This window comes from Mesoplodon mirus (assembly GCF_964341445.2).
Source record: "Mesoplodon mirus genome assembly, chromosome: 11".
Lineage (NCBI taxonomy): Eukaryota > Metazoa > Chordata > Mammalia > Artiodactyla > Ziphiidae > Mesoplodon > Mesoplodon mirus.
Genome location: NC_138987.1, coordinates 17139113 through 17151157, shown reverse-complemented (window position 1 = coordinate 17151157; position 12045 = coordinate 17139113). Strand labels below are relative to the sequence as shown.

The 12045-nt window shown below is 37.0% G+C and overlaps 1 pseudogene across 1 annotated transcript; it reads right to left on the bottom strand.

The window, feature by feature from the left end:
• Nucleotides 1–4670: 4670 nt before the first annotated feature.
• LOC309811554 (zinc finger CCCH domain-containing protein 15-like) lies at nt 4671–6077 on the bottom strand (annotated as a pseudogene). Its single transcript has one exon. The product of its transcript is annotated as a zinc finger CCCH domain-containing protein 15-like (transcript).
• Between the last annotated feature and the right edge of the window lie 5968 nt (nt 6078–12045).

Genomic DNA, 12045 nt, shown 5'->3' with positions numbered 1-12045 from the left:
TCTGACTTTTGTTTCAAGCAAATTTGTCTTTGTACAGTCATTGAAATAGTCCTGCCCAAAACACACGGCTGAGTGGTGCCATTATGGTCCAGTCTGTTAAGCAGAACTCCACCAGGGGTCTCATCGTTCTGACAAGTCACGTACAACAGCCTACTTTTATTTATTTATTTATTTATTTATTTTGCGGTATGCGGGCCTCTCACTGTTGTGGCCTCTCCCGTTGCGGAGCACAGGCTCCGGACGCGCAGGCTCAGCGGCCATGGCTCATGGGCCCAGCAGCTCCGCGGCATGTGGGATCTTCCCGGACCGGGGCACGAACCCGTGTCCCCTGCATCGGCAGGCGGACTCTCAACCACTGCGCCACCAGGGAAGCCCAACAGCCTACTTTTATATCTACAGGAATAAATCAAAATAACCTGTGTGTCCTTATCTACCATTAGATCAGTCCCAAACATAAAGATGCGCAGGACTTATTTGACTAGCTTGTTCTAGGTCCTCATGCCTAGACATTCTCTTCCAATAAGTCTGAATTCAGTTCTAGGAATTTTTACTTTCAGCAGCACTCCAGGTGGTTCTAATGCAAGTGCTCCTTCAGTTTAGAGAGTTTTCATCTTTGTACTTCTGGTACCCAAACCAGTGCCTGGTACATATCAGACTTTTAAAAATTAATCTTTTAAACAAAACTAAATTAAAAGAAACTGAAATTTCATTGGACATAAGTATGGCTGTGTTTGTCAAAACAGGTTGGATTATGCAGCAGGAAGAAACACCCTTAAGCCTCGGTTGTTAACGTAACATAGGCCTATTGCTCATGTCATGGTCCTGGCCACACTCCAAGGGCAGCTAGTGTCCATGAAGCCACTCAGGGATCCAGGCTGACAAAAATGTTACCACGATGCAGCTTCACCTTGCAGCTGCATGCTCCAGCTGTGGTGGCTTTTGAAATCACCATGGAAGGGAAAAGGTATGTTGGAAGGGTTTTCTCTATCAATTAAGCACGTTAGCTTTGGATTAATGTACATTAGTTTATTCCCAGTCCTTTGGCCAGAACTAGTGTGTGGCCCCACCAAGCTGCAAGGTGGCTGGAATGTGTGACACTCCTGTGTCCTCAGAAGGAGAGAACTGATAGTGATGAACATTAGGGCTCTTTATCTCTGAGGTTAACATATGAGTCATTTTTTCATATGATTCTTTATGATGCTTTAGGTAGCGCTCAAATACCATTTATGGACTCCTCTACACCAGCTGGACTGCTGTCATGGTCCTCCAGTGCAGCTCAACCAATACATACGTACTCTTTTCATGGAAGAATTGATGAATGACAAGATCAGTCATTGTACAGTCATTGAAATAGGCACAATATCTTTTGTAGACATTCCCACAAAGACTTGGTAAAACATGGTATAAATCATACTCAAATATTGAGCCCTGAGTTTTAGAGACTTAAAAAATGTACTTAGAGAATCGAACACATAGCCGAAAAGATCTCCAAGAGCATGTGGTTGGTGGTTAGATACTGAGCAAAACACTTCTGAATTTAACCCAAATAACTGTTAATTCTTCCAGGGTTGGTGTCAGTATTTTGTATGCCAAATAACACTGTGGATTGAGAAGCTATTTGATATGTCTGCAATATACCCAAAGAAAAGGGATAAGAAGAGGGTTTCATGTGTAATCACTATTACACGGGAGTAGAATAGAGACCCAGTGGACAGTTTTAAAAATTGTCTTAAATACAAAAAGATCGTCAGACTGGCTGTTAGTATCAAAAATTTTTTTTTAGAAAATGAAACCTACAAATATTTTTGTTACTATGAAGACTATGGTAACCAGTTATACACTCAGCTTAAAAGCAATGCTTTCCCCCAGAGTTTTAAGTAAATGGTTAAAAATATTTAAGTGTTACCAAAGTAATAGACATTTTAAAATATATTCAAACAAAATAAAAGAAAAGTTGAACATCTCTTACTTCCTCCTTTTCAAATCCCTGGCGTTAAAATTTTGTTTCTTGATTTATATTGTTCCAAATTTTTGAGATGTATATGAAAATACACGTATTCAAGCAAACGCTAGCACTTATATCTTTATCCACATGTCATAAATACATATTGATCTCATCTAGACCTTAAGTAAAATGAAACTAGAGAAGGGTCAGTATTTCCTTATTTTTATCCCTGGTACCAAAGTGTCTAGCACATCCTGGATGCTTAATTGATCATCTGATGAACAGAAGACTCTTAAGTTAACAAGACATCTGAGACAGTTTTCAATATAAGCCTTATTATTTTTAATGGCAGTATAGTATTCCATAATATAAATGTGCTATAATATTTTAAACTATTTTCTATTGATGGATATGTAAGTTTTTTTCTATCCTTTGACTATTACAAACAATTCAGAAATTGTTCATTAGGATGATTATTTATGTCAGATAGATTCCTGAAGATAGAATGTTTAGCTCAAAGTCACAAATGTTTTAAATTTTGAGAGACACAAGTGATATGGTTCTTCACCTTTCTGGGAGAATCACAGAATCATTTGACAATCTGATGAAAACTAATATACCCTCTCCCAGTAAACTGTACAAGTGCTCCATGTAATCACTGAAGCTTCTGGGTACAACACCTAGTTAAGAACCCCTGCTTTAGACTGGTACATTAACTACTGAGGTTGATTTTGTCACAAATGATCTCGACTTTTAGCTGCAGCATGGTCTGCCAGCTTTCCTTTAGAAAGCAGATGTTCTCTGAAAGGAGAATTATGAGATCTTGAGATACCACACGCTAATTTGCCCCCATGCAAATTTTAAGCTCAGTTTACCCAATTTCAAAGGCAAATACTTCCGTGTCAGTGCACTCATATGACCATATGACTTTGTCACATTAAAATCCCCAGTTAAGCCATGATTTTCTTATTTTCTTCTTGAAGTTTCCCTAACTGTTCCAGCCACAGTGATATTACCAACTTTTTTCTTAAGAAAAAGGGGAGCACAGTCTGTTTCCACTCAGATTGCATCAGGTTGGATTAAGTAAGAACTTGAAGGTTGCCCAGCCCAAACATAAGAGTTGCACTGAGTCATAAAAGAGAACTCCAAGTGAAGACAGTTACTAATAGCTAGGAGAATGCTTGGTGAGCAGACATACAGAACCTGATCTCCCAGTGACCAATGGGGGGACTCAGACCAGCCCCAGCCAGGGCAATTGGGTCAAAGAAATTGTTGTTTATAATTCTGAGTCAAAACGAGAAACCTGAGGTACTTGGGACACTAGCATTGAGTGTCTCTCTTCCACACGCATACCCCAATTCTTCTGTTCTCTAAGCTAGTTCATTTTTCTTAAAAGAAGAAAGACAAAATTTCAATAGTCCTCCTCTCCAATTTCAGAGAAAACAAAGCCTGAACTAGAATAAGAGATGTATGTTTCAGCTGTCTTCAGGAGGAAGGATGCTTTTCTTTAAGGAACTGTGACAGATTTACATGAGAAAAAGTGCTCTTGGTTTGCTCAGCTACAGATGATTGAGGCCTTCCCTCCTTCACTTCTGAAGGAGGAATATTTGGACATCGCAGAGAACTGACTCTGACATCTTTAGAGAGTGGAATCACTTGGCTGGGCTCATTTCCTGGCTCCTGTGTTTTTATAGCACAGAGTTTCAAAGACATGTAAAGCCAGCACGCACTTAAAATTCTTGGCCTCTATCAAAACAAATCTGCCATTTAGCTTCACTTTTTCAGCGAGGCTCATTACAGTCCTAAATTTGAACCTCATTAGAGAATAAAATCTACACCTGTCTTTAGATCGTTCCTAAAAACTAACACTCTCCTATTTTTTGGTAAATGCTATTGTACACGAACTTGAAATTCATAATTAATATTATTAAGTAAAAATGTTACCAGATGGTTTTAAACTATGAAAGAAAAAGTGTGTAAGTTTTCTCCTCATTGCCCTTTAAGAAATCAAATTGAAGTTTAATTCAGGTAGGAAACAGGTTAATGACAATAAAAAAGTTTAATCTAGACCCTTGTTATGCAAAGGGTGTTTATTGCATCAACAGTGTCAATATCACCTGGGTGTTGATTACAAATGCAGAATATAGAGCCCTACTGGAGATCTACTTACTCTTGATATGCATTTTCTTAACGTTCCCAGGTAATTTGCATATACAATAAAGTTTTATTTTTTTTGATTTTAATGTATCACGGTCTTTATTTACAACTTTATTGGCAAAAAAGAAAAGGAATAGTTTAAAACAGTTTAACACAGGGCATTGCAGCTGATCCTGGCAGATTAATGAAGTTTCATTTTAAATGTCCATCTAATTGTCCAAAGATATACAATACTGAATCTGCATACGCAGTTTCCTTTATGAAGTACAGGCTCATATCTTAGGCAGTCTTTTGAACATATACTACAAAGGAAAGAAAATCACTCATTAAAAACTGCATTAAATGAAGGGTAATTTAAATTTATGTTGTCCTTGTAATAACACATACCCAATGAAAATCAAAAGCTGGAAAAGCAGTTACACTTCCTACTTGAGTGGACAGTTAAAACAATTAATCATTTTCTGCAATGACCATTATATTTTTAATTTATCATGTACTACTCTGAACTTACTATGAGATGTAGCCAAAGTCAGAAGACAAGATGTAGGGAGAATATTCCTTTTTTGGAGGAGAGTAAGCGCTCCAGAATCAGCATGGGAAACAAACATCCTGTTGAATTCTAGGTGGAAAAAAATTAATGTAGTCAATTTCAACTCATGCTGAGCTGGCTTAATTTTTTCATTGACTTGTTTGGTGTCATTCTTCTAAATCAAGTGTGTTTAATTCTTCTTCTAGTTCATCCAAATCTTCCCCAGTAAGAAGACTTTCATCAACAGGAACAGAATCAATGGCTCCATTTTCCTGTCCCTCCCTTTAGTTGTCCTCTTCCAAATCACTTCTTTCACCATTTTCAGCCCTACCTCCGGAAGCTTCACTTAATTTGTTTTCATCCTTTTCTGAAGAATATGTGCTGAATCTTTCAAGACTGGCTACAGTAATACCTGTCTCATCTACATCTCTTGAGATGTACAGGCTTAAATCTATGTCATTTATGCTCACTGAATCATCAACCTCATCACCACCTGTTCCCTGGGTATAACAGGTATCATCTGCTTTCTCCTCCTCCTCATCAACCAGTTCAGGACGAAATTCAAACACCTCACAACCACTAATCACTAATGCTTTCCCTGCTTTGAAGTCTGCTTTCCTTCTTTCTATATCTTGCTCAAGTTTATCAATCTTTTTTTGTCTTTTTCTCTTCTTCCATGCAAGAAAAGATTCTAACGTGACTTTGGTAACATTTGGACCTACGGCAGAATGCTCTCTTTCAATTAGATCTTCTAATGAAATTTCATCTTCTTTTTCTTCTTTCTTTTTATCTTTTAAAAAGACAAACTCAGGAGAAAGTGCATGATGATACATGCAAATATCACCCCCTCTAGGGCATACCCCAAACCAGCCATATTTGTTGTTTTCAATAGCTTCAAGGAAATGCTTGCACACTATTTGAGTTTTTGGTTTTTTCTTTTCCACCTCACCGGGCTGCTTGTTTACTACTTCTTCCAGTTTTTTTCTCATCCCAATTATCCATAGTATCTTTATCAAGCTCGTCATCTCTTGCATCAATGTAAACACTTTGCCTTTCACATTTTGTCTCCAGAGTCAAGTCATGAGAGAATTTACACTTATCTCCTTTAGTACACTGTCCTTGCTTGAAGAATGCACATACCATGGATTTGGGGTCTGCACCTTTACTTATTTTTTGAGCGGCAACTACAGGTTTGAACAACTCACTTAGCTCTTGCAATTCCTTCTTCTTGTCATCTTTCTTCAACTTCTTTTCAGCTTCACTTTGTGCTACCTGAAGTGGATTTTGTTGACCAAATTTAACTTGATGAGTGACAGCCTTGATAAACTTCTGTTGCTTTGCTCCTTTCTTATTCTTTAGACCAGAAGTTTTGTCTTCGATAATCTTCTCCTTTTTCTGCTCTGCCTTTTTGCTGCCCCCAGCCTGAGCCTGTTTCTTGGGGGGCATGGCAGAGACAGGTGGCACCTGCCAGACTTAAACACAGCTGGACTCCCTCAGGGATTCTGGCCCTGCGGTAGGAGAAGGAGGAAGACGCCTACAATAAAGTTTAAGGAACACTGACCTAAGCCACCTTTGTGAAGCTATCTAGAGACACAAAATGTTTCATCCCTTAAAATGCATCCTGTGACTAACGCCAGCTACCATGGGTATTTACTGTCCTCAAGATTACAGCACTCCATGTAAATTCTCTGAGCTGGACAGGTATGGAAGAACATGTCCTTGAAGAAATCTAATCAAAAACAGAAAAGTCAAAAAGATACTCAAGTTCTTCATGGCTCTGTTAAGATCCTTGTGCAAAAAACATTACTGCAGAATGACCAAATAAAGACAAGAGTATGATTCAGCTAAAACTACCAGCTTTAGTTGCCAAAAAAAAAATTAAGGGCTCAAAATAATGACTAAAAACAGGCTCACTTTGTTTTACCTTATATATTTATATTGCTAATTTAATTTATTATTAATTAAAATTAGTATGTAATAACTTAATAATTTCAGTCCCCAAATAGTAACGCTAAATATTTTGTTGTTCTTTTTTTTTTTTTTTTTTTGTGGTACGCGGACCTCTCACTGCTGTGGCCTCTCCCACTGCGGAGCACAGGCCCCGGACGTGCAGGCTCAGCAGCCATGGCTCAAGGGCCCAGCTGCTCCGCGGCATGTGGGATCCTCCCGGACCGGGGCACAAACCCGCGTCCCCTGCATCAGCAGGTGGACTCTCAACCACTGCGCCACCAGGGAAGCCCTGTTCTTTTTTTTTTTTTCATTATAAATTGAAGGTCTGAGAAGCAATACTAAAACTTTGCTCATATAGTCAAAAATATCATTCAATGCCAGGTACTGCTTTAGGTATTTAAGATACAATCAGTAAAGAAAAAAAAAAATTGTCCACTTTGGTGATGCTTACATTCTTGTGTGGAAACATCAGCAATAAACACCAACAAGAAGTAAATTGCATAGTAGGTTGGAAGTGATAAATGCCATAAAGAGCAGTGCTGGGAATGGGGAGAAAGTTGCCATTTTAAAAAGGACTATAAGTTGTGGAGGTACCATTTGGGCAAAACTTGAAGGAAGTGAGAAAGGCAGGAGAAAGTAGAGGAAAGCCTAATTGTTTTGGTCAGTGAATGATGCATGTAAATCTCTTCCATGTATTTACTATTTTTCTTCCCGTTTCACTGAGATATAATTGACATATAGCACTGTATAAGTTTATAGTGTAGAGCATAATGATTTGATTTACATGCATCATGAAATGATTACCACAATAAGGTTAGTGAACCTCCATCATCTCATAGAGGTACAAAATAGAAATTAAAAAAATATTTTTTGCCTTATGATGAGAACTATCAGGATTTACTCTCTTAATAACTTTCATAAATAACATACAGCAGTATTAATTATATTAATCATGTTGTGCATTACATTCCTAGTACTTATTTATCTTATAATTGGAAGTTTGTGCCTTTTGACACATCTTCAACCAGTCCCTCTTCCCTTTACCCACCGCCTCTGGTAACCACAAATCTGATCTTGTTTTCTATGAGTTTATTTGTTTTTGAAGTATAATTGACCTACAACACTATGTTAGTTCCTGGAGCACACAATAATGATTCCATATTTCTCTATATTATAAAATGATCACCACCATAAGTCTAATTTCTATCTATCACCATACAAAGGTATTACATTACTACTATATTTCTCATGCTGTACATTTCATACCCTTGACTCATTTATTTTGTAACTGGAAGTTTGTACGTCTTAAGTTCCCTCATTTATTTCACACATCTCCCGACTCTCCTCCCCTCTGACAACCACCTGTTTGTTCTCTGTATCTATGACTCCATTTGTGTTTTGTTTGTTCATTTATTGTTTTTTAGATTACACATATGAGTGAAACCATACGGTATTTGTCTGTCTGACTTATTTCACTTAGCATAATACCCTCTAGGTTCACCTATGTTGTCACAAATGGCAAGATCTCATTCTTTTTTATGGCTGAGTAATATTCTGTATATATATACCACATGTTCTTTATCCATTATCTATTGATGGACACTTGGGTTGCTTCTATATCTTGTGCTATTGTAAATACTGCAGTGTACATATATCTTTCCAAATTAGTGTTTTTGTTTCCTTTGGAATTGCGGAATTGTATGGTAGCTCTATTTTTAATATTTTTGAGGAAACTCCATACTGTTTTCCAAAGTGGCTGCAGCAATTTACATTTTGATTAACAGTGCATGAGGATTCCCTTTTCTCCACATCCCTTCCAACACTTGTGATGTGTTGTCTTTTGCTTAATAGCCATTCTGACAGGGGTGAAGTGATATTTCATGTGGTTTTAATTAGCTTTTCCCTGATGATTAATGATGTTGAGCATCTTTTCATGTGTCTGTTGGCTATCTGTATGTCTTCTTTGAACAAAGGTCTATTCAAGTTCTCTGCCCATTTTTAATCATGGTGTGTGTGTGTGTGTGTGTGTGTGTTTTGATGTTGAGATGTATGAGTTCTTTGTATATTTTGGATATTAACCTCTTATGAGATATATCATTTGCAAATATCTTCTCCCATTCACTAGGTGGCCTTTTCATTTTACTGATAGTCTCCTTCATTGTGCAAAAGCTTTTTAGTTTATGTAATCCCACCTGTTTATTTTGCTTTTGTTTCCATTGCCTGAGGAGACATATCTGAAAAAAAAAAAAGTATTGCTAAGACAAAGAGTGTACTGCCTATGTTTTCTTCTAGGAGTTTTGTGGTTTCAGGTCTTACATAAGTCTTTAATTCATTTTGAGTTTATTTTTATACATGGTGTGAGAAAGTAGTCCAGTTTGATTCTTTTGCATGGAGCTGTTCAGTTTTCCTAGCACCATTTGCTGAAGAGGCTGTCTTTCTTCATTGTATATTCTTGCCTCCTTTGTCGTGGATTTATTAATCATGTAAGTGTGGTTTTACTTCTGGATTCTCTATTCTGTTCCATTGATATATGTGTCTGTTTTTGTGTCATTACCATACTGCTTTGATCATAGCAACTTTGTAGTATAGCTTGAAATCAGGGAACATGATACTTCAGCTTTGTTCTTCCTTCTCAAGATTATTTGGTTATTCAGGGTGTTTTGTGTTTCCATACAAAGTTTAGAATTATTTGTTCTAGTTCTGTGAAAAATGCCATTAGTATTTTGACAGGTATTGCACTGAATCTGTAGACCGCCTTGGGTAGTATGGTCATTTTAACAATATTTATTTTTACAATCCATGAGCATGGTATATCTTTTCATTTGTTTGTGTGGCCTTCAATTTCTTTTGTTGGTTTCTTATAGTTTTCCTAATACAGGTCTTTTACCTCTGTAGTTAGATTTATTCTTAGGTATTTTATTCTTTTTGATGCAATTGTAAATGAATTATTTTCTACACTTAAGGAAGAGCAAGGGAGGGAAGTGTTCTCCTAACTTGTAATATGATTGTTGATCCACTGCTTTAGTGATAGTGTACAACCCCACTCTATAATTTTATATATCATCCTTTCTGGTGAGCCATACATTCAGCCAAGAGTGAACTCAGATTTTATTTTTCAGTAGCCCTTATTTTATATGTAATTACATCTAGAAATTAAATACCTGACAATAACTTTATGTGCTTACTATGTACAAATTTTATCTTTTTCTAATCTTGGAAGAAGATATATTTTTTTAAATTTTAAATTTAATTTTATTTATGTTTTTATACAGCAGCTTCTTATTAGTTATCCATTTTATACATATTAGTGTATATATGTCCCAATTCCCAATTCATCACACCACCACCACCACCCCCTGCCACTTTCCCCCCTTGGTGTCCATACGTTTGTTCTCTACATCTGTGTCTCTATTTCTGTCCTGCAAACTGGTTCATCTGTACCGTTTTCCTAGGTTTCACATATATATGTTAATATAGGATATTTGTTTTCTCTTTCTGACTTACTTCACTGTGTATGACAGTCTCTAGATCCATCCACATCTCTACAAATGACCTAATTTCATTCCTTTTTATGGCTGAGTAATATCCCACTGTATATATGTACCACATCTTGGAAGAAGATACTTTAATCCTTATTTTAGAGAGAAGAAAACACAGGGTCTGAGATAATGAGATGGCTCCTCTCAGAAACCAAAGTCACATTTTTTTTACTAAGCCACACCCACAATTTGAGCTTAATGCATTATGTTAGACACCTCTAATCTCTAATTTTGTTACAAGTTTACTTATGGGATGGACTACACAAAGTTGTTACTACAGACTTCATACAGTAGTAATGGATACAAAAAGAGGCCACACAGACAAATAAATAACTGTTTGATGGCAGCTCAATACTTAAGCCATAATAGAATTTCAAGGCCCTAAAATAGTCTTTATAATACAACCATTTATCAGTCTTTTTTATCTACAACCACTATCATTTTCCACACATATAGTTTTTTTTATTGACTGAATTCTTCCTATGAGTTGGAGACTATACCATGTATTCCAAATATATAATTGCATTTTATCTAAATGACATTATTTTATAGATGAGAAAACAGGCCCAGGAAGGTTAAGCAGGCTTGCATCCTTAAGTTTCATGATGAATGGTGAGTCTTAGCTCCATATCTGTAGCTCTAGAAACTTCTATGTAAGGAACTGCTTAAGGTAGTCAGTGCAGAGGTAAGAAATAGCCCATCAGAACATGGTAAATCTAGGGGTGGGTAAGGAGTAATTATCTTGGACTATGCACAGGAAGTCAGGACAAAACACAAATCATGCCTCTAGAAAGAAGGTTCAGGAACAAACTACATTGCATATTAGTACAAATCTGCCATTTTTGCCCATCAAGGCCCCAGCAAAGGACCTAGACTCTCTAGGTGACATGACATATCTTTATAAATCTATCCTTGCTGGGAGGTGGGGGGCAAAAACCCTCTCAGGGTCTGAAATGACTCTTAGTGTCCCTGGTCTTCATAAGCAGCTGGCAAACTGAGATGAAAAAGGAGACTAAAAAATCAAACAGCACTGTTTGTAGCTCTAAGTACAATAAGCTATTGATAACAGAGATCCTGAGTCATCAAGAATATATTGAAGGAAACAGAGATGTGTGCAGTATATGACAGAAAGCTTTTCATTTAAAATTGTTAAACTGAAAGTCTAGGCACTTGATCTGGCAAGTTTTATGAGCCCTACTGGAGCATGCACTTTATGTGGAATTCTCATTTCCTGACAGCCCTGGATAGATCAGGCCGAGCTGTGATAATGCTCATCTCTGTGCATTATAATGAAGCTGCCATGGTAACTCTAGAAGTCACTTTTTAAATGTGCAATTTTAAAAGTTCATTTCTCAGAAAAAAAGATTAGCACAGCTGTAACACTCATAATAATCTAATGAGACTTGAAAGGAACATTCAGGCAAAAAAAAACCATATAGACTGCTCAGATTTCACAATTGCACTGTCCTTCTGAGAATGACATGGTCCACCCATGACTCCCCTAATCAGTGAAACAAGGGGGGCATTAGATCAGAAACTTAATTAAATTTTGGTACGTATAACCCAACAGTAGAACTCATTAAACTCCTACTTAGCTCAGTATGCTTGCTAAGTAAGTCAGAGTGCTTGAATGAAAAATTTTATGTACTTGTCATTTTCATAATTTAAGGAGTTGGGTATAATAAATGTTGCTAGCATTATTTATTTAGGAAAGGTCGATTGTACCTTTTATGACTGGCCACAGAAATCATACTGGGAAGGAAACAAATGTGACACAGCGGAACTGGATCCATTTCCAAAGTAAAACCCCCTATACTCAGCCCCACCCTCCTCCAGCTTTTTGAGAAGGAAAAGGCATAAATCAATGCCCAAGGTCTCTGTACCTTGTTATGGAAAACATTTATCTTCTTTTCTAAGGGAGATTA